The following is a 19750-nucleotide window of genomic DNA, read 5'->3' as shown; positions in this document are numbered from 1 at the left end:
ACTGTTGGTGGGAATATAAATTGATACAGCCACTATGGAGAACAGTATGGAGGTTCCTTAAAAAACTGAAAATAGAACTCCCATACAACCCAGCAATCCCACTACTGGGCATATACCCTGAGAAAACCATAATTCAAAAATAGTCACGTACCACAATGTTCATTGCAGCACTATTTACAACAGCCAGGACACGGAAGCAACCTAAGTGTCCATCGACAGATGAATGGAAAAAGAAGATGTGGCACGTGTATACAATGGACTATTACTCAGCCATAAAAAGAAACGAAATTGAGTTATTTGTAGTGAGGTGGATTGACCTAGAGTCTGTCATACAGAGTGAAGTAAGTCAGAAAGAGAAAAACAAATACCATATGCTAACACATATGTATGGAATCTAAAAAAAAGAAAAGGAAAGATAGTTAGATACATACATATGTAATAGATATAACATGGAAATTAAATATAGTATAATGGTCAGATTATATATGTTCTATAACACACACTTCTATACTGATGTTAAAATATCATTCTTATTTTCTGTCCATTTTGAGATGGTTTGATGAATATTTCATCAGTGATCAGCACCAGCCAGAACAGAAGAATCTGGTCTCTATTCCACTGGTATTCAGGATGAAGAGCATACTGAATACATCTGATATTATTTCTTAGTCTTCCATCCTCTCGTTTTAGCTAAATAAGGTTCTCGAGAACAGAGACCACATCTTGTGATTTCTCTGCATTCTGCACAGGACTTAACTAGGCCAGGGCCACTCAGAGGAGAGAGTGCAATATAAGTGAGTTTGTATATAATCAAGACAACCTGAAATATTGCAGGCAATGCATTTGGGGGAACAATTACCTCTGGGGTGAAATAAGAACAACCCGTCACCCCATATTAGCTTTCTAGAATGCAGACTTCCAGTCTGACCTTTTAGTGACCTCCGACTTCGCAGAGCTTGTTGATCACCTGAAGCCGCTTTCACTTACTTCCCAGTAAATCATTTCACTCACTGTCCCCACCACCCTTTCAGGGAGGGCGGGAGAGGTGTCCTAAAAGAGGCACATCAAAGCATGAAGATACTTTAACCACAATCATCAGTTTGTCTTCTCTGTCAGAGCAAGCAGGTAGATTTTCCAGCAAGCCTTGAGTCTGTGTCTCTGCACAGTGAGAAAGGCATTTAGAGAAAGAATAAAATACTGCATGAGGTTCCTGGCTGTGTGTGGAAACCCACAAAATATTCTCACCCAATTAAACATTTAATGAGGCCATCTTGGAAAAGCTGCTGTCTTCAGTTGTAGTTAGTGTTTTCCCCTCATCAGAGCCTTCATTTAGGGGTCATAATGCCTGGAAACATCTTGACCACTCACCCTTTCCCTCGTCTTAATGGGCCATGGCTCACAGAGCTCTCCACCCCAACTCTCGCTTTCTCCCTCTTGCTGACCATCCAATATCTCCAGTGCCCTTACCAGACACTATCTGGTAAGGTTAGACTAGAGGTTATCATACTAAGTGAAGTAAGTCAGAAAGAGAAAGAAAAATACCATATGATATCACTTATATATGGAATCTAAAATATGGCACAAATGAACCTATCTACAAAACAGAAACAGAATCAGGGACATAGAGAACAGACTGGTGGGTGCCAAGGGGGAGGGGCGGGGAGAGGGTTGGATTGGGAGTTTGGTATTAGCAGAGGCAAACTGCTATATATAGAATGGATAAACAGCAAGGTCCTCCTGTATAGCACAGGGAACTATATTCAGTATCCTGTGATAAACCATAATGGAAAAGAATATGAAAAAAAATGTATATATATGTATAACTGAGTCACTTTGCTGTACAGCAGTAATTAACACAACATTGTGGTTCAACAATACTGCAATAAAAAATAAATTTAAAAAATTATATTCATTTCCCAAATATGAAAACCAATATTCCTGAAATTCTGGCTGATATCTTTTAGACTCATCAATATCATTATTATTTGCATACACTTGGAATAAAGGCAAAGGGCGCATCACACACACACACAAACCAGACATTATCTGATTTAACTCCCACAACCAGCCAGTGAGATAGGTTTTCTCATCTTCATGTTACAGATAAGTAAACTGAGCCCCAGAGAAGTAAAGTGACTTGCTCAATGCAACACAGCGATGATGAGGTATGGTTGGGATTCCAACCCTGGTCTGTCTGACTCCAAATGATCTGGTCTTTTTATCTAGCCCACCACGCTGTATCAGGTGGCTTGTTATATTTCAGATACATAGAAGATTCCAGTCTGAAGAAGAAATGAGCAAATAACCCCCCATCCCTTTGCTGACAGCCAACATAAAGACAATAGAGATTAGTGGACCTGCCAGTGAAAAATGTTCCATGAGGATCCGTTGTCTTTAAAACTGGTTCACACAGGAACTGGTTCAGGCTGATTAGGAGGCTAAGTTACAGATGGCAGTAAAGCAGTTCAGTTCTGGTTTGAGTTAAGCCAGATCTAGGTTAGTCTTTATTCTACCACCCTCTTAGGAGAGTGACTGTGACAATTAAAAGAAAGACCATGGGTAAAAAAGTACACAGCTCAGTGCCTGACCCATGGCTGAAGCTTATTACATAGTCCTTTAATCTCACTGACATTCAGATACAGTCGCTCACACAGAACTGCATATATTTGCCCTGTTCTATCTTTTAGATGCCATGTTGATACCACATTGATTCCCATAAAATCACAGCTATTTGATTGTCTGGAAAGGTAGAAACCAGGAAGCTTGCATCCGTGGTAGAGTCATGAGAGGGTCCAGAAAGTTATGTGTGTCTTCTGCTGTAACCCACTTTGGGACCACATCGTCAAGAAAGAGCCGAAGAAAAACACCTGCCGTGTCCAGTAGAAACGGTCTGTTACAATTGCCCTCCATAAAGTATTTGCTCCTACTACAGAGGGAGTCAGGAGGCAGCCTCTGAACTGAGAAGAAACAGGTCTACCTGGGATTTATGGTTCGGCATCCTCTCATCTTTTAGTCAGAGAGCTAACTGACTCACGTTTTCCTCCCACATAAATTGCCTTTGTTCTCTCTCTCTTAGGAGGCCTGGATCGATCAGGTAATGAGATTTGAAATGTCTGTCTGTTTCCCGTGAAGCGTCATGAAGGACAGCATCATTCCCAAAGACGTGTTCCTTGTGCAAGGAAATAAGCAGGGAACTTTGAAACCTAGTTGGTGAAAATGGCCTCAGTGGGACCGTTTAAATAAACAGCCACTGTGCCTCATTTTAAGACTGTTTCTCCTGTTATTTCTGTAAAAGAGCACCCTGCATGCCCAGGTAGCATGACATTTACTGATTCCACCAAATCACCGATAGAATTGCATCCTTCAAAGTGAGAAGCAACATGGTCCAGGAAGAAGAATTATAGGAGAATTGATGAGAGAAAAGTTGCTACTGCTAAGAGATGAGGAAAAATGATCGGGAACGTCATGAAGAAAAAGTGTGGGATTTGGGGCTTGAGACAAGTTACAACTCAATTCTCCAACAGTTACATAACGTTGAGCAAATTGCTTGACCTCCCTGGAGCTTGGTTTTGGAATTCCGTTCTGTAAAAATGAATAGGATAATACCTATGGAAAAACATTTATGTGAGCTCTTATACATATATTTAAAAATCTAATAAAAATTCAGCAACTGAAACATATCAGCCTATTTGACCTAAGTAAACTGCTATTTCAAAACACAGAGTTTATGGCAAGGATCTGCTACAATAGCAGAAAACAGTTGTTCTGTCTCAGAAGGTTCTGGTTAAAAAATAGTTAGAAGGGAGCAGGTGGCATAATCTAACAAGATATTGGTAGACCAGTTCAGAAGATAACACTCAGCCCTAGTTAACAATACTGTATTGTATATTTGAAAATTGCGAAGAGAATAGATTTTAAACGTTCCCATCACAAGAAAAATAAAATTTGTAACTATGTCAGGTGATGGGTATTAACTAAACTTACTGTGGCGATCATTTTGTAATGGGTACATATATCAAGTCATTATGTTGTATACCTTAAACTAATACAATGTTACATGTCAATTATATCTCAATAAAACTGGGGAGAAAAAAAATAATGCTCAGTTTCTCCTTTTGACTAGTTTGACTCTATTTTGATGTGGGGGGGGGATTATGTGTGATGTATTTTTATACTATAAGAGAGCAAATAAGAGGGTGGGTTATTTTTCACAACTTATGCAATTGATTTCCTGTAGTATCTTGTTTTGTGCTCTCTCACATTTTGACGATAACAAACTTCTTTTTTTGTTTCACCCCTCTGGAATAACAGGATATTATCCTGGCATGTTAAAGAGGGACTTCATGATACGGGGTGCCTACATGTTTACACTCTTAAGAGTGCTAATTACCATTAGTATAGAATTATAATCAAATAGTTTTAATATATTTCTAGGGAGTATAGAGAAATACTTCCAATAGTAGGAAATAATAGATGAAAGCAATTAATATATCAATGCAAAAGTTCTGTTTACACATTAATATTACCATAGTGTTAAAGCAAAATATAAAGTAAACCGATCCCTCAGCTCTCTTCATACCTAGCAAAGAACAGAGATTTTACAGGAGATGGGGCATGAGACAGGTTTCCCATGAACCCTGGGGACAGGTCTAAAGGAGAATTACCCCTGCCACCTCCTATGGGGCTTTGTAGTTTTCAAAAGGTTTTATCATACCATCTTATTTGATCTTCACCACAATTTGGAAAGAAAGGTAATTCAATTTAAAGAGATGGAAACTGAGATACAGGGAGGTTGCCATTTGCCCACCTTCACCCAGACGAGTGACAGTCCCAGGACAAGCCTTCATCCCACCCCACCCCCTACACAGGAAAGCACAGAGGCAACAAAGTATCTATTGGTTGCTTATATAAGACTCAGGAACTACTTTGAAGGGTAATTATGTAGCAAACATAAATGAAGGGCTTCCTGGATATCACATTAAGGAAAGAGGAGATAATGTTATGGAAAAACTTCCCCCTCAAAATATGTAGAAACTCTAAAGAACTATAGGGATTTATAAATCTACACCCTTATCCAGTTACTGTTGGCATGAATCTTATGATAAAGTTGCTACTCTCAGAGTTTTTTTTCCAATTCTCCAAATCACAGAGTTCTAGACTGAAAAAAAAACTTCTCAAATTTCAGAAGAGAGGATAGCATTAAATATAGACTCATGCGTCACACGGGTTTGCAATGATTTTGAACAAAATCATTTTAAATAATGTTTATGGTGTTGTTTGAACGGATAGAATTTTAATGTTTTGCTTGGTGCTATCATTTGAAGTTAGAAGGGAATAAAAGGGAAGCAAGAATGTACAGAAAGACACAGGATAATAAACCCTGAATCTAATAATAAAATTCAAGTCCAGCATTTTTCACCATTAAATAAGCTACGTACATTTGAAATAATGGCTGAAAATTATTAAAAGTTGAGTCTTTTGCGGATAAAATTATGAGACTCTCAAAGCATGCCTTTGTTCTTCCAAGATGGCGGGAAGATGCACTCTGGGCCAACTACAAGGTGTGGCAATGAAGAGCACATCACTGCCCGACAGAGGAGCCAAGATGCACCGTGTACACTTATAGACAAGTAAATTAGGCATTGAGTTCTGCAACCAGAATAGTCCTTACAGATCAGGAGCTCAGTTCCCATCTTTTAGAGGAGAAAAATATAAGGCCTAAAGTGGGTAAACACCATGCTCAATGTCCCTCACCTCCTAAATGGCAGAGATAGGACTAGAATCTGGACATCCAGATTCTCAGTGAATGCCTCGTACACTAGACCATGTATCATGTTTTCCTTTTACACTTACCTCCATTCTCAAAGTCTTACAGAATGAGCATGTATTGCTTTCATGATCAGAAAAAAATTTAATGAAGGAAAAATATACCACAGGAAGCACATAGAAGGTGGACACCCTAGGTTGTGAAGCATTAAGGAAGGAGAGGAGTTTGGATTGAGAGATGGGGAGAGATGGTAGTGGAGATGGCATTTGAGGTGACGGAAAGGTGGGATGGAGTGAGTGGTGGGAACACGGTGGAGCAAAGACAATAGGGCCAGAGTATGTAGAAGGTACTGTGAACATTGGCAGAAGAATGGAGACTGGGGGTCTTTGAGGGATGACTCATTCCCCTTTGTGTCTCAAGACTTTGGTATATTGGGGATGTTTAATATCCTGGAAGGAAGGGAGAAAGGGTGGGAGATGGGAAGGCAGGGATGGGGAGAGGAAGAGAGGGAGGAAGGAAATGGTAAAAATATGAGGATAAGGGAAGTTGAAACCACATTGTGGAGATTTTGCATTGTCAATTCTTGGAATTTGGACTTCATTTATGAAATTAAATGAATGTACTGATATGACTTCTGATCAGGGAAGCTACTTGATTTGGATTATGTTTTAGAAAGACCATTATAGCAGCAATAAAAAAAAGATGAATTGGGAGGTGAAAAGACTGGAAATATGGAGGTTTGAGATTTTCAGAACTTCTCATACAGTTGTTTCTTTTCTCTTTAATTTTGATACTCTGGTTAAAGTTTCCAACACTCAATTAGCAAACTGTTTTGAACATAGGGGCTCAAAAGATATCTTGAATTGTTCTTTTTCCTGAGTGTTTTATAAGCCCTGAGCTGGTGAAATGTATTAGCTTAACTGATTATATTTAAATCTGAATCAAAATTGTGGATTTAAAAGCTGCAGTATGTTTGTTTTTCTTTACCATCTGGTCCTTTATTTTTCTATTTTTTTAATTTTTTAACATCTTTATTGGAGTATAATTGCTTTACAATGGTATGTTAGTTTCTGCTGTATAACAAAGTGAATCAGCTATACATAAACATATATCCCTATATCTCCTCCCTAACGCTGCAGTTTTTAAACAAAAATATAGGTTAAATAAAAATATCAAATTCTAAATATGATTAAAACTCACAGTCTTTAAGATAAAACCACCCTGAAATATTAAAAAAAAAACAGTATGCTATTATCAAAATATAGAGTTCATATAATTAGGAAAAAACCCACACATACACAAAATGTCTTCCTGCACAGAATTCTAAAAGACACATTTTTCCAAACAAAGTAATGAACATGAAGAACTTAAAGCAGACAAGTTCTCACTCCAGCCAGTGACTGGCAACTCTGCTCTCCATCTTTTAGGACACCACAGATCTCATGGAATGAGGTCTTCAGAGACAAAATCCCCATAAAGCCAAAGCTACAAATGACCAATGGAGTATGGAAGCACGCAATTCCTAGTCTATGCTTCAGTTAACAGGAGGGGGAATGATGGGCAGAATGTAGAGATGAAACCCTGGGCTCTTGGAGGCTGAGCTGTAAAAAAGCTCTAAAGTTAAGGAGAAGAATAAGGAGTGGCCTGAATTGGGGATGGTAAATAAGATGGAGTAAAATCTCATGAAATAATGAAGTAACAGAAAAGGAAGGAGCAGACAAAAGCAAACCCGTGAGAGACAGATCTATAGAAATTACCAAATCAACCATGGGGCCTTTAGAATGAAGGAATCATTCATGTGCTGCAAAAGATTAAGCGAATCTGCAAGAGCCATAAAGCCTTACTTCTCTGGAAAGAGAATTCAAAGCTGCACAGGAATTCAACTAGCGCACAGACAAATATCCGGTGACACTACCAGGAGTTCAAAAATGCTCTTTGCCTAGAGTCCAGTGCATTGGGGGAAAATAGCTTAGGAGGCTTTAGGAACAAGATACATAAGAGCAACCCTATAAATATAACAAGGCAAGTGAAAGGTGAAGATCTTATAGGAGGGAAAAACACATCTGAACTAACACAAGTCATGGGAACATAAATCGTCCAGGGTAAGTAATGATGATTTCATACCACCTTATTGAGCTCTTCAGTAAGTTGACTCTTCAAAGCTATTGGAGAAGTTTTGCATGTGGTATTCTCCAGCCTAGGGGAATAATGTGTTACAGGATATCTCTCACCCCCTCTTTTTTCATCCAGTCAGTTTTCTCTTTCTATTCACATCAGGACTTATTGAGAACATCTGCTCCATTCATCACGACTCCACAGAAGCAAGGGCACTGTTCACCTCAGAACCCTGAGAACATCTTCTGTCTGTGTGCCTCAGATGGATGCCCTGAGCTTTCAGGGGGAGGCTACTCATGTACCAGGTCTTTCCTTAACCACTGGGAGATGCAAAAGAAATGGCACACAGAAAGTAAAACACGCGCACGCCCTGCCCCACCCCCCAACAGAAGTAAAAATCTACTGATGACATTAAAGGACTTTGAGTCTTCTTGTTTTGAGGATTCTGGAAGTATCTCTTCAGAAAAGTCACATTCAAAACTCATCCGCCAAGGCAAGTGACTATTCTGGAACACAATGAATATAAACAGTAAAGCTGGAGTTCAGACTTAGGAAAGAGAGGAGATCGGTACATTTCTAATGGCAGGAGCAGGCAAGTAACTCAGCAAAAAACAAAAACAATGAGAAACCATAATGGCTACAATTAGCAGAGGCTACCCATGATGACACATCTGGAGAGGAGAAGTCAGATGATGTGAATAAAAAGTTCACTCAGGATGATGCTGAATGGTCAATGAGTTTGTATTTGAAAAGGATTTAAAGTTAGAGGATTAAGAAAACCTAGGAACCTCCATAGCAGTTTGTGCTGTGGTCAGAGGCATTGCTCAGTGTGGTGGAGATTATGTTCATCCCCAAGTTTCTCCCCGAGCTGCACCCTCAGTGGGAGACACAGGGTACAAATTCATCATTACCATGACCGTTTTCTTGGCGCAGATGGGGCATGGTGAAGGGGTTCAGGAATGAGGATTCCATGCTCAGTTTTCTCCCCAACCTTCTCACTGTGGTGTCCCTCTCAGTTCAGCCAACAACAAGATGAGCAGACATGTCACATTCAGGAAATGCACAGAGGTTAGATAGCCTGCTGCCATCTGTCCCCCTTGGGGTAGAGCAACACCAAAAGTATTTCCCTAGGCTGGGCAGTGAATTCACTCATCTGACATGGTGAATAGCTGCTCTCCTGCCTGGGTCAAATCCTCGCTCAAGGTTCTTTTACACTGACATTCTTAAAGGAAGGACTCCACATCCCAGAGACAGACATAAACCAGGAGAGAAACCAGGAGTCACACAAAAGGGGGATAAAGGTATTTTTCCAAAGACATACTTGGGCTGATGGACAAAAGGATCACCCAGTCTTGCACACTGCAGGCATGCAGGGCTGGGCTGATGACTGATGTCACAACTCAGACAGGAGGCAGGTGAGGCCTCAGCAACAAGAGCCTTCGAACAACCAGCTGATTGCTGTTCTCTCCCTCTGAAATTCCCTTCCTGTGTACTCATCCCTTATGGCCCGATATTACCCATCCTTCATGGTTTAGCTCAAGTGCTACCTCCTGCAGGAAGCCTTCCTAGCTTTATGCAGCCAAGTGACATTTCTCTCTCCTCTCAGTTCCCATGACCTGTGTTTCTCCTGCAACCCATGTGGCATCTTCACTAAACCCAGTAGTGTTTAAGAGCTCAGATCTGGAGCCAGACTGCCTGGGTTCATAATCTTAACCTATCTGTTGCCGTTTCATTATTTGTAAAATAGGATAACAGAATCTACTTCACTGGGCTATTGTGAGGACAAAGTGAAATAACTTTCTTAAAGTGCCCTTCCCCTGGGAAGAGCTATATAGGTGCTTACCATTACAATTACTATTACTAGTGGTTTAAATCTATACTACTCAACCGCTTCTAACAGATAGTAGCTCCTTGAGGCCAGGATCTGTGCTTGATTTGTTTTGTCCCCCACAAACTATAGCACACTGCTTAGGACACAATGACATGCATAAGTAATGAATATAACATTCATTAGTTTTTTTAGATGTTTGTATTTTAAGGGTAGAGTTCTTGGGCAGCAGGGAGGGGAGGCAGGCAAGACCAGGGCTGAAGGAACTGGCCATTCTCTATATCGGCCTCTGCCAAAGCTGCCAGGGGTTCAAGGAACAGAGTTAAATGCATTGGCCAAATTCAGACAAATGTCACCATCAAGGGGGCTTAATTCATTAGAAAGAGAGAGGTGGTGAAAGACTCGCTTCTTCAGAAAGAGAGACTCAATGTAAGATAGAACTAAGCTATTTTGGACCTATTTCAAGTCAACACAATAGTATGTGTTTGCAGGGCCCAGAAGGCCAGTAATATCCAGAGTAGACTGAGGTTTTGTGGTCAGAAAAATACATATCAAAATCTTGCCTCCACATGTGGCTAGTTACGTGACCCTGGGCCAGGATGTAAGCTTTTCTGTAAAATGGGAATAAGCATACCTAACATTTGGGACTGGTGGAAGGATTAGCAATAAGTAGCCAGTCCAATTTGGACCCATAGCAGATGCTCAGCAATTGGCATTTATTCTTGTTCTTGTTATTGTTATACTTGGCAGGTTAGAGAGCAGCCTGTGAGCATAAGATTCAATTCCAAGTCCTAGGGATGGTGGGCCTGGCACAACCTGGGATGATGCTGGACTGGCCAAGGTTGGACCCAGTAACTAACACTGGCAAGGATGGAGAAGGCAGAGGCAGGGGCTTTGCTCAGCCCTCCCATCTTAACATTTTTTTGCATACAAACTGACCACACACATATTCTGTGATCCATTCTCCAAGAATAGCTCCACCTTCATTACTGGCATCACCCAACCAGAAAACACAATCCTGTGGTACTTCCTTTGAAGGTAAGGTAAGCTGGGGGCTGAGGCAAGGATAGGACAGAATAAGGAAAGCCAGTTAAAGGGTAGAGATATTTGGGAGAATGAGAGACCATTGAGTTGAAGTGGTGTAATTCCACAACAGCTTGCTGAAAAATGAGAAAATCATTCAATATACTTTGCCAAACAGCTGCTTTGATTGATTTTTTTTTTTAAAGCATGAACCAACCAAGTTTTCCAGCTGTCAGAATTGTGTAGCCAAAGCCACAGACTATGTTGCTGTAAGAAATAAAGGATGGCTTGAGCAGACATGTTTAATAGGCCAAAGAATGGTATTAAGAATTCTAAAGGGAAAGATGGAGGAAATACAAATAAGCAGATTTTCCAAAGCTATTTCTGCCTATAGTATATTAGTGGAGGAACCCCAAATTCTTTAAGATTTATGTAAAGATGACATGCATAGTCACAAACAAGGAGGGACCTCAAAGATTACACAATTATGAGTATTTTTCCAGAAATCAGATTGCACAGAGTTGGGGCTATTGAGAGGTTCTCAGAGCCAGTGATTTAAAGATATTATTCTTTTACTTTAGGTGTTAGTAATTCAAGGGCTTCTGGGCTTTTTTTCTCTACCTTTTCTTCTAAGAAGAAAGGGGGCCAGGATAGAAATTAGCTGAAGACAAAGGGAAGTTCATTGCTGCCTCTTGTTTTGTTTTTTTTGTGTGTTTTTTTTTGTTTTTCTTTTCTTCTTCTAAGTTACTTGTAAGCCTTTGCCTGTACATTAAAATACACCCTCATTTTTAACTGGTTGCTAAGAACTGAAACTGAAAGGGGAGGCCTAAGAGGGAAGACAAGCCTTTAGGGGCAGGATGTCCACAGAAAGCAACTTACCAAATTAGAGCTGTCTCCTCATTCATCTGCCAGGCCCTGAGGCCTTCGCATGCCCTAGCTTCACATGACTGCATATCCCAGGGATAATTTTAAAATACATAAATTTTACTTTTATCAAAGCAATTCATGTTCACATTTTAAAAATCAAATACAACTAAGAGGTCTGTAATGAAAAACTGCATTCCCCTGGCCCACCCCATGGTCTGGCCCCAGGCAACAACTTAAAACACTTGAATTGTTTCTTCTGGCATCTATCTCCACACCTCTCATCATATACTCCTGGTGCTCTTTTTCTTTTGAAAATATTATTTGTTAATTTCCTGGCATTTTAGTTGATGATTTAGCTCTCTTATATCACCTCACCTCTCCTTTCCATCCAATATAGATATTGTTTCAGTTGTCTATTTGGGGATAACAAATCACCCCAAAATTAGTGGCTTAAGGAAATAACAAGTTATTATTTTTTGGGATGCTTTGCATCAGTTGGGTGTTCTTCTGGCTTCATTTATGTAACTGCATTCAGCTGGTGGACTGGCCAGGAGCTGGACTCAGCTGAGCTTTCATTCAGGGCTCCTTAGTCCTCTTCCACATGCCTCACTCGGGCTTCCTCAAAACATGGCAGTCTCAAGGCAGCATTCCAAGAGGAAGCATTCCTAAAGCTTGAAAACAGAAGCTACAAGATCTCTTAAACTCCAGCTTCACAAGCCTTCAGCATTCGCTTCTACCGCAGTGTATGGGTCCACGTAAGGGACAGGGCAAGCCTAAACTCTGAGGGAGGAGAAATCAACTCCACATCTTGATGGGAAGAGTGACAAATTCTCATTGCATAAGGCATACAGGATGGGAGATATTTGGAAATAAGTTACCACAGATATATCTAACTCTGTTTAATTAATAGCAGTATTTAAGTTATTGTTTAAATATTGAATAAGGCAGAGACAAATTCTACAGGTATAGTTCCATTTTGCACAACATATTTACTTTTCCTACAGTTAATGACTATTATTTTGTTTTTAATGTTTGCTTTTGACATGAGCGGTCTTCAGTGTACCTATCCTTAGTTTTTTTCCATCAGATCAATTATGTGTTCACTTTTCAAATGTAACAGACTGCCCGGAGAGCTTCTCTCCCAGAAGTTTCTATCTTCCATCCTCCTCCTGCAGTCTGAACTGGCTTTTCTCTAGAAAAAAGCTGTCATCTTATGACTTCACTTCACCGCTTTCACCCTTTGTTGGGTTTCTCTTTCCTGAATGCTTCTTTCTTAAAAAAAAAACAAAAACAAAAAACAAAAAAAACTTCTTTATTTTGCACATCTCTAATAGCTTGTTAATAAAGGTGGGGGAGGAATAAACATTTTAAGTCCTTCTTTTTCAAAGCATCTTGAATCTCCAAAAGATCTCTGGGGACATCAGGCACACAAAATTGAAATTATGACTTTGCACCCTCAAGGTTTCATAATGCTGAAGAAGAGTGGGGATAGTTCCGTGAGGTCAGTATAACTGTACAGGGAGCTCTAATGCAGAGTTTCAAAGGATATGTATAGAGTGGGGAAATAATGAAGGTGACCAATTGGTCAGAAAATAATAATTAGATTTACATGATTCTTACAATAAGTTTGAGGGACAACCAAAAGGGCTTACTTAGTTTTGGAAGGTTCAAGAAGGAAGTGTTGGAACTAATGGCATAATTTTTATGTGAAAATATATAATGGTATAATTATAAGAAAATAGATAATGGTATAATTTTTTTTAAATTTTTTATTTATTTATTATTTATTTTTTTATTTTTTATTTTTGGCTGTGTTGGGTCTTCGTTTCTGTGCGAGGGCTTTCTCCAGTTGCGGCAAGTGGGGGCCACTCTTCATCGTGGCGCGTGGGCCTCTCACCATCGCGGCCTCTCCTGCTGCGGAGCACAGGCTCCAGACGCGCAGGCTCAGTAGTTGTGGCTCACGGGCCTAGTTGCTCCGCGGTATGTGGGATCCTCCCAGACCAGAGTTCGAACCCGTGTCCCCTGCACCGGCAGGCAGACAGACTCTCAACCACTGCGCCACCAGGGAAGCCCCGATAATGGTATAATTTTTAATGAAAACTGAACTTCATTACCGATTCTCTTAAAAAAGAATATTTTTTATGTATGTACCACATCTTCTTTATCCATTTATCTGTTGATGGACATTTAGGTTGCTTCCATGTCCTGGCTATTGTAAATAGCATTGCAGTGAACATTGGGGGTGCATGTATCTTTTCAAATTATGGTTTTCTCCAGATATATGCCCAGGAGTGGGATTGCTGGATTATATGGTAGCTCTATTTTTAGTTTTTTAAGGAACCTCCATACTGTTCTGCATAGTGGCTCTGCCAGTTTACATTCCCACCAACAGTGTAGGAGGGTTCACTTTTCTCCACACCCTCTCCAGCATTTATTGTTTGTAGATATTTTGACAATGGCCATTCTGACTGGTGTGAGGTGATACCTCATTGTAGTTTTGATTTGCATTTCTCTGGTAGTTAGTGATGTTGAGCATCTTTTGATGTGCTTTTTAGCCATCTGTATGTCTTCTTTGGAGAAATGTCTATTACTCAGCCATAAAAAAGGATGAAATAATGCCATTTGCAGCAACATGGATGGACCTAGAGATTGTCATACTGAGTGAAGTAAGTCAGACAGAGAAAGACAAATATCATATGATATCACTTATATGTGGAGTCAAAAAAAAAAAAAGACTACAAATGAACTTACCTACAAAACAGAAATAGAGTTACAGATGTAGAAAACAAGCTTATGGCTACCAGGGGTTAAGGTGGGGGAGGGATAAACTGGAAGATTGGGATAGACACATACACACTACTATATATAAAATAAATAACTAATAAGGACTTACTGTATAGCACAGGGAATTCTACTCAGTACTCTCTAATGGCCTATATGGGAAAAGAATCTAAAAAAGAGTGGGTATATGTATATTTATAACAGATTCACTTTGCTGTACACCTGAAACTAACACAACATTGTAAATCAACTATACCCCAAGAAAAATTTTAAAAGTAGAGAGAATATTTTCAACTCTGAAAAGGGCAGAAAATACATGGATATGTGGAGACACTACCAGTGTCCACTGATAGCTTGTTCTCTCCTTCGTGATACAATGGAGGGCTGTGATTCCCTACCGCTTGAAGTTTGGCCATGATATGCCACTAGAAGTGATATGTATCATTTTGAGTTTAAAATAGTTAATTGCCTGTGCATGACTTTCCAGCATGATCTTCCAGTCATTGCAATCATGTAAATGCATTTTGATACATAAGTGCAACACTAAAATATAATTGATGCTATTTGTCACTGCAGCATAACCTAGCCTAATCCAAATAAAACAAGAAAATTGAAGCCAAACACAGGTGAAGTGATCATAAGAAAAAATTAGGATGTTTTTAATGTGTTTCCTGGCCTTGAAAAGTTATAAAGGGCAACATATATACTCATTAAAAACACAATCTTTGGAATTTGAGACCTGGCTTTGAATCCTGATTACTACTTACCATATGGGTGACTTTGGGCAAATAGTTAGCTCTTTGGGTCTTGGATTCCTGATCTGTAAATTTTAGATATTCATGCCTACTTCATAGATTTGGGGGAAATTAAATTAGATAATGTAGGTCAGGTGTCTATGCAGTGTTTATACACGCAACTTTTGGAATAAATGGTTATTGCTGTTTTTGTTGTTAAGAGAAGTTCCCAAATGTAGCCTCAAAATTCTGCCAGAAATCTTATAAGAATTAAGATAGAAAATACTATCTTGCCTCACCAAAAAGAACATGCTGCAAAAATATATATTGCACTTAATGTCTATCCCAAGTAGTTTTCTGGGTCAAATGATAAAATTGAGTATTTGTGAACTCTAAGAGAAGAAAGAGGAGAAAAATAATATGTTCATGAAAAGCGAGATACATCTTAAGCTTTCCTTTTTGTAAAATAAGATTATCGGAATGGTAGATTTGGGGGAAACTATAGATATAGTGTAATTTGGGGGAAACTATAGTGTACCCGACCACACCAAAACATTTCACCATGTCTCCCTTTAGTAATTACAGATAAAAGTACAAAAATAAGGATATCTTAACAACAAAATCTAATAGATTTGTAACTGAAAGGGCCAATACTACTGTATGTCAAGGGAGACATGGCACAGGGCACCACATTATTCATTCAAAAGTCATTTATTGAACACCTACTACCTAATAGGTGTGCTAGGTGCCTGGGGTGTAGCAAGGAACAAACAAACTTGTGTTAATTTTTTTTTTTAATTGAAGACTTAGATAAAGGCATAGAATGTTGAACCAAATCCTCTTTTACACAAAATTGGGCCAGAGAGTAAATGCATTGAAAAGAATAATCCAAATGCAAAATGATGTTAAGAGATTATAGCAGGAGATCAATTCTAGCATTTTGTTGTGCTACTCTCAAGAATTTATTTGATCTCTCTAAGCCTCAGCTTTCTTGTGGATAAAATGGAGACAATGATATCAGCTGGTTGACTTGTTTTGAGCTTTTAAGATAATGTATGTAAAGAATATAGCACTGCGCCTGGAATATCCTAGATGCTTAAAATGTAATCACTTTTATTGCTATGGGAATTATCTTTCCACAAAGAGTCATTTGTTCATGCATGCAAGGATTCTCAAAATGTACCAGAAGGCAAAGAGAAGTAAGGTGAATGGTTCAAGGTCAAATAATGAGAAATTGATAGTATCAGAGCTTAAAGTAATTTTTCCCTATTTCTGATTAAAAATTTAATATTCTTGTAGTGACCAATATTTGATATTCAAACTCCTGTCATAAAGAATGCAGTTATTGAAACAATTTCAAGGTACAATAATTTGAGAGTGCCAGGAGATCCTTTGGAACTCAAAGGGAAATTTTGTTATCCACATAGGAATTTCTGTTTCTGTTATTTTAAGCTAGTTACAATTATTGGAAACCAATATTGCTTTAAAAAAAAATCGGTGATATTTCTTTCATGGGAAAATCAACCTACCCTAACAAGAAAGTCCTTTTCTGTAACTGCACACAAGTTAGATGAAGAAGAGAAGTTGGTAAAGCATGAGAAGCCTTTCTCTTGGCCATCACAAGGGTGAATAGGCTGGATGACATGAATCAAAGTAATACTGAGCATCTTACATGATCCTTATGGCAACCCAATGATGAAAGTAGTTAGTGTCCTTATTTATGTAGTGAGAAAATAGGCTCAGAGGGTTTAAGTTACTTTTCAAGTCACCCGACTCGTAAATACTTGAAGAGAGACTCAAATCCAGGTCTTTGCGATTCCATCTCCCATGCTCTTTCTCCTCTTCCACATCGCCTCTGGCATATTTTTCTGCCTATGATGAGCTGCTGAGTCCTTAGCATTACCTCAAAATTACCTGCTCACAAGGTATGTCATACTTGGCTAATTCCCACTACCCAGAGAACAGCCCCTTCTATGGGGTCTTTTCTTTGTTATGTCAATATAAAAATAGTGCAAAGCTTGGGAAATAGATTTTTAAGCTATTAAAATCTTACCATCTTAACAATACTATTTTAATTGTGTTTACATGCATTCATATTTTTAAATAATTGTAATCATACTCTCTATATAATTTTGTATCATTTATTCACTCATTAAACGCATATTTACTGAGTATTTGTTATGTTCCAGGCACCATTCTACCAGTGAGAACAACAAAGTCCCTGATCTCTTTGAGATTACATGTGCTGGAGAAGACAGATAACAAACAATATAAATAAGTAAGACACATTGTACATTAGATGATAAGTGCTAAAGAAGAAATTAAAAACAAAAACAAAAACAGGCAAAGGGGGTAGAAGTTTGGGTGGGGATAAGAGGAGCAGTTGAAATTTTAGATAGATTCCAGGAAACACTTTGCTGAAAAGTTAACAACTGAGAAAAGACCTAAAGGAAGTGAGAGAGTGAGCCCAATCTGTGGCATGGCAGGCAGAATTTTAATATGACCCCATGGTACCCTTTGCTCCTTGGTTTGATTTCCATGATTATGTTATGTGGCAAAAGGGATTTTGCAGACATTGACCTTAAGACAGGTCAATGGGCCTAACCCATTGCAAATGGGCCTAACCTAATCACATGAGCCCAATAAAAGTAGAGTTTTCTCCAGTTGGTAGCAAAAGAGAAAGTGAGGAACAACATAAGGGAGGTTCTCTAATGCTCAGATGGAGGGGGCCACATGGAAGGGCCTCGGAGAAGCCTCTAGAGATGACAGTGAACCCACAAGCGAACAGCCAGAAAGAAGATGAAAATCTCAGTCCTGCAAATGCAAAATACTGAATTCTACCAACAACTTGAATGAGGCTGGAAGCAGATTCTTCCCAAAGTCCCGGGATAAGAGTCTAGTTGGTTGTACAACACAGGGAATATAGCCAATATTTCATGATAAATACAAATGGAATAAGCCCTTTAAAAATCATGAACAACTATGTTTTACACTTGAAACTTACATAATATTGTACATCAATGATACCTCAATTAAAAAAATAAAAAGAAAAAAGGAGTCCAGCTGGCCTTCACCTTAATTTCAGTGTGCGTGGAGCTGACTGAGCCAAGTGTAGAGAAGTGAGTACACAGAGGTATAGGCATTGTTTCATGCTTGTATTCCTGATGATAAGGATATTTTTGTTAGCTATACAATATTCTCATGTGTACCACAATTTACTTAGACCTTCTCCTCTGACTAAGTCTGTTGCTTCAAGTCTTTTTTCATTAGAAACTGCCACAACAAGTACCTTCATTCATATAGCATTTTTCCTTAGTTGGCTAGTTTGTCTTTCCAAAGATTGTTATTTTACAATAATATATGGGCCTCAATTTCCCTGGATTCTTGCAAGCACTGAGTATTATCATTCTTTTAATTTTCCCTATTTTAATAAGTGAAGAATAGCAACAATTAAAGTCTTTTCTGTGAATACTTACAAGAATGAAGATTTCTCCCAATTTGTTTCCTCATAGCATTTCCGTTCATTGATTTTTGAAAGAGGCAGTGTTGCTTATTGAGTTACTGACAGGTAAGGCAATCAATAGAAAGAGGTTTCAGACTTGATTTTGATCATGACTTGCTCTTCTTCAATCCTCTATGTCTCCAGTTCTTCACCTAGGAAATGAAGACGAAGTCTGGCATCGTATCAAAACAATACTTATAAAACATTTACAGAAGTATCCCTGCATTTCTTCCTATTAACCTAAATATATATTTTCTTTTAAAACAAAAGAAGTGTTGTATAGTGCAAATAACTCTATTGTATTAAGTAGTCCTCAATCATCTAATTAGCATGCTGTGTAACTTTGAGTAAGTCACTTCAACTCTTTGTAGCATAGTTTCTGCATCTATATAATGAGGAAATGGGAGTAATTTTCTAGCCAATTCCTGCATGCTATGAGTGTCTATGATCTTACATAGAAACTATCCACATAATTTACCAGACATGGGCTCTGGTAAAGCCTATCCTCTCTGCACAGATACAATGGGTCTACATTTGACCCCCAAATTAGTTATTTCTGATCAACTCCCTCAGATACACCTTTTACAGCTCCCTATTCCATTCCTGTTTACTCTGTTATCTCTTCAAATAGTTACATCTTAGCTTTTACTTTTAAGGTAAAAAATTAAACCCAGGTGTCGTCTTCTTCTCTACAATAAATATCAATGATCAAGGAATTATAGACATTGAAAAATGTATTTATACCACCAAAAAGCATAACCCCAAAAAATAGCCCTCTGAGAAATTGAACAAAGGTCCAAGGAGTGAAAACACAAATAAACGAGGATTGAGAGGGTGATGAAAATCACAGGTCTGGAAGATATTTTAAAACTCACAAATGAATAATAAATGCTGCTTTATTCCAATACATTTAATAAAATAGATGGATGATTTTCAAGGGAAAAGTATGTTCCCAAGTTGGTTCTTAAAAAAACAAGTAATGAGCAGATCAATAACCAAAGATAAAATTGAATAGGTGTTAAAGGGACATCATTAAAGAATAAATATGGCTAATTTTGTCTGTGTATTGTTTCAAACTTTCAAAGGCAAGAAAATTACTCTGCTTTTGAAAATATTTATTAAATAAATATGTC

The 19750-nt window shown here is 38.5% G+C and overlaps 1 long non-coding RNA gene across 2 annotated transcripts in view; it reads right to left on the bottom strand.

The window, feature by feature from the left end:
* LOC132367919 (uncharacterized) overlaps positions 1 to 19750 on the bottom strand; it is a 301773-nt gene that overhangs the window by 63646 nt on the left and 218377 nt on the right. For both annotated transcript variants that reach the window (XR_009503878.1, XR_009503877.1), the window contains exon 4: positions 18592 to 18769. This is a non-coding gene — a long non-coding RNA (uncharacterized LOC132367919). The remainder of the gene's footprint in view (positions 1 to 18591; positions 18770 to 19750) is intronic.

This window comes from Balaenoptera ricei, chromosome 6 (genome assembly GCF_028023285.1).
Source record: "Balaenoptera ricei isolate mBalRic1 chromosome 6, mBalRic1.hap2, whole genome shotgun sequence".
Lineage (NCBI taxonomy): Eukaryota > Metazoa > Chordata > Mammalia > Artiodactyla > Balaenopteridae > Balaenoptera > Balaenoptera ricei.
Note: the sequence above shows the minus strand (reverse complement) of the source record. Positions and strands in the feature narration are given on the sequence as shown.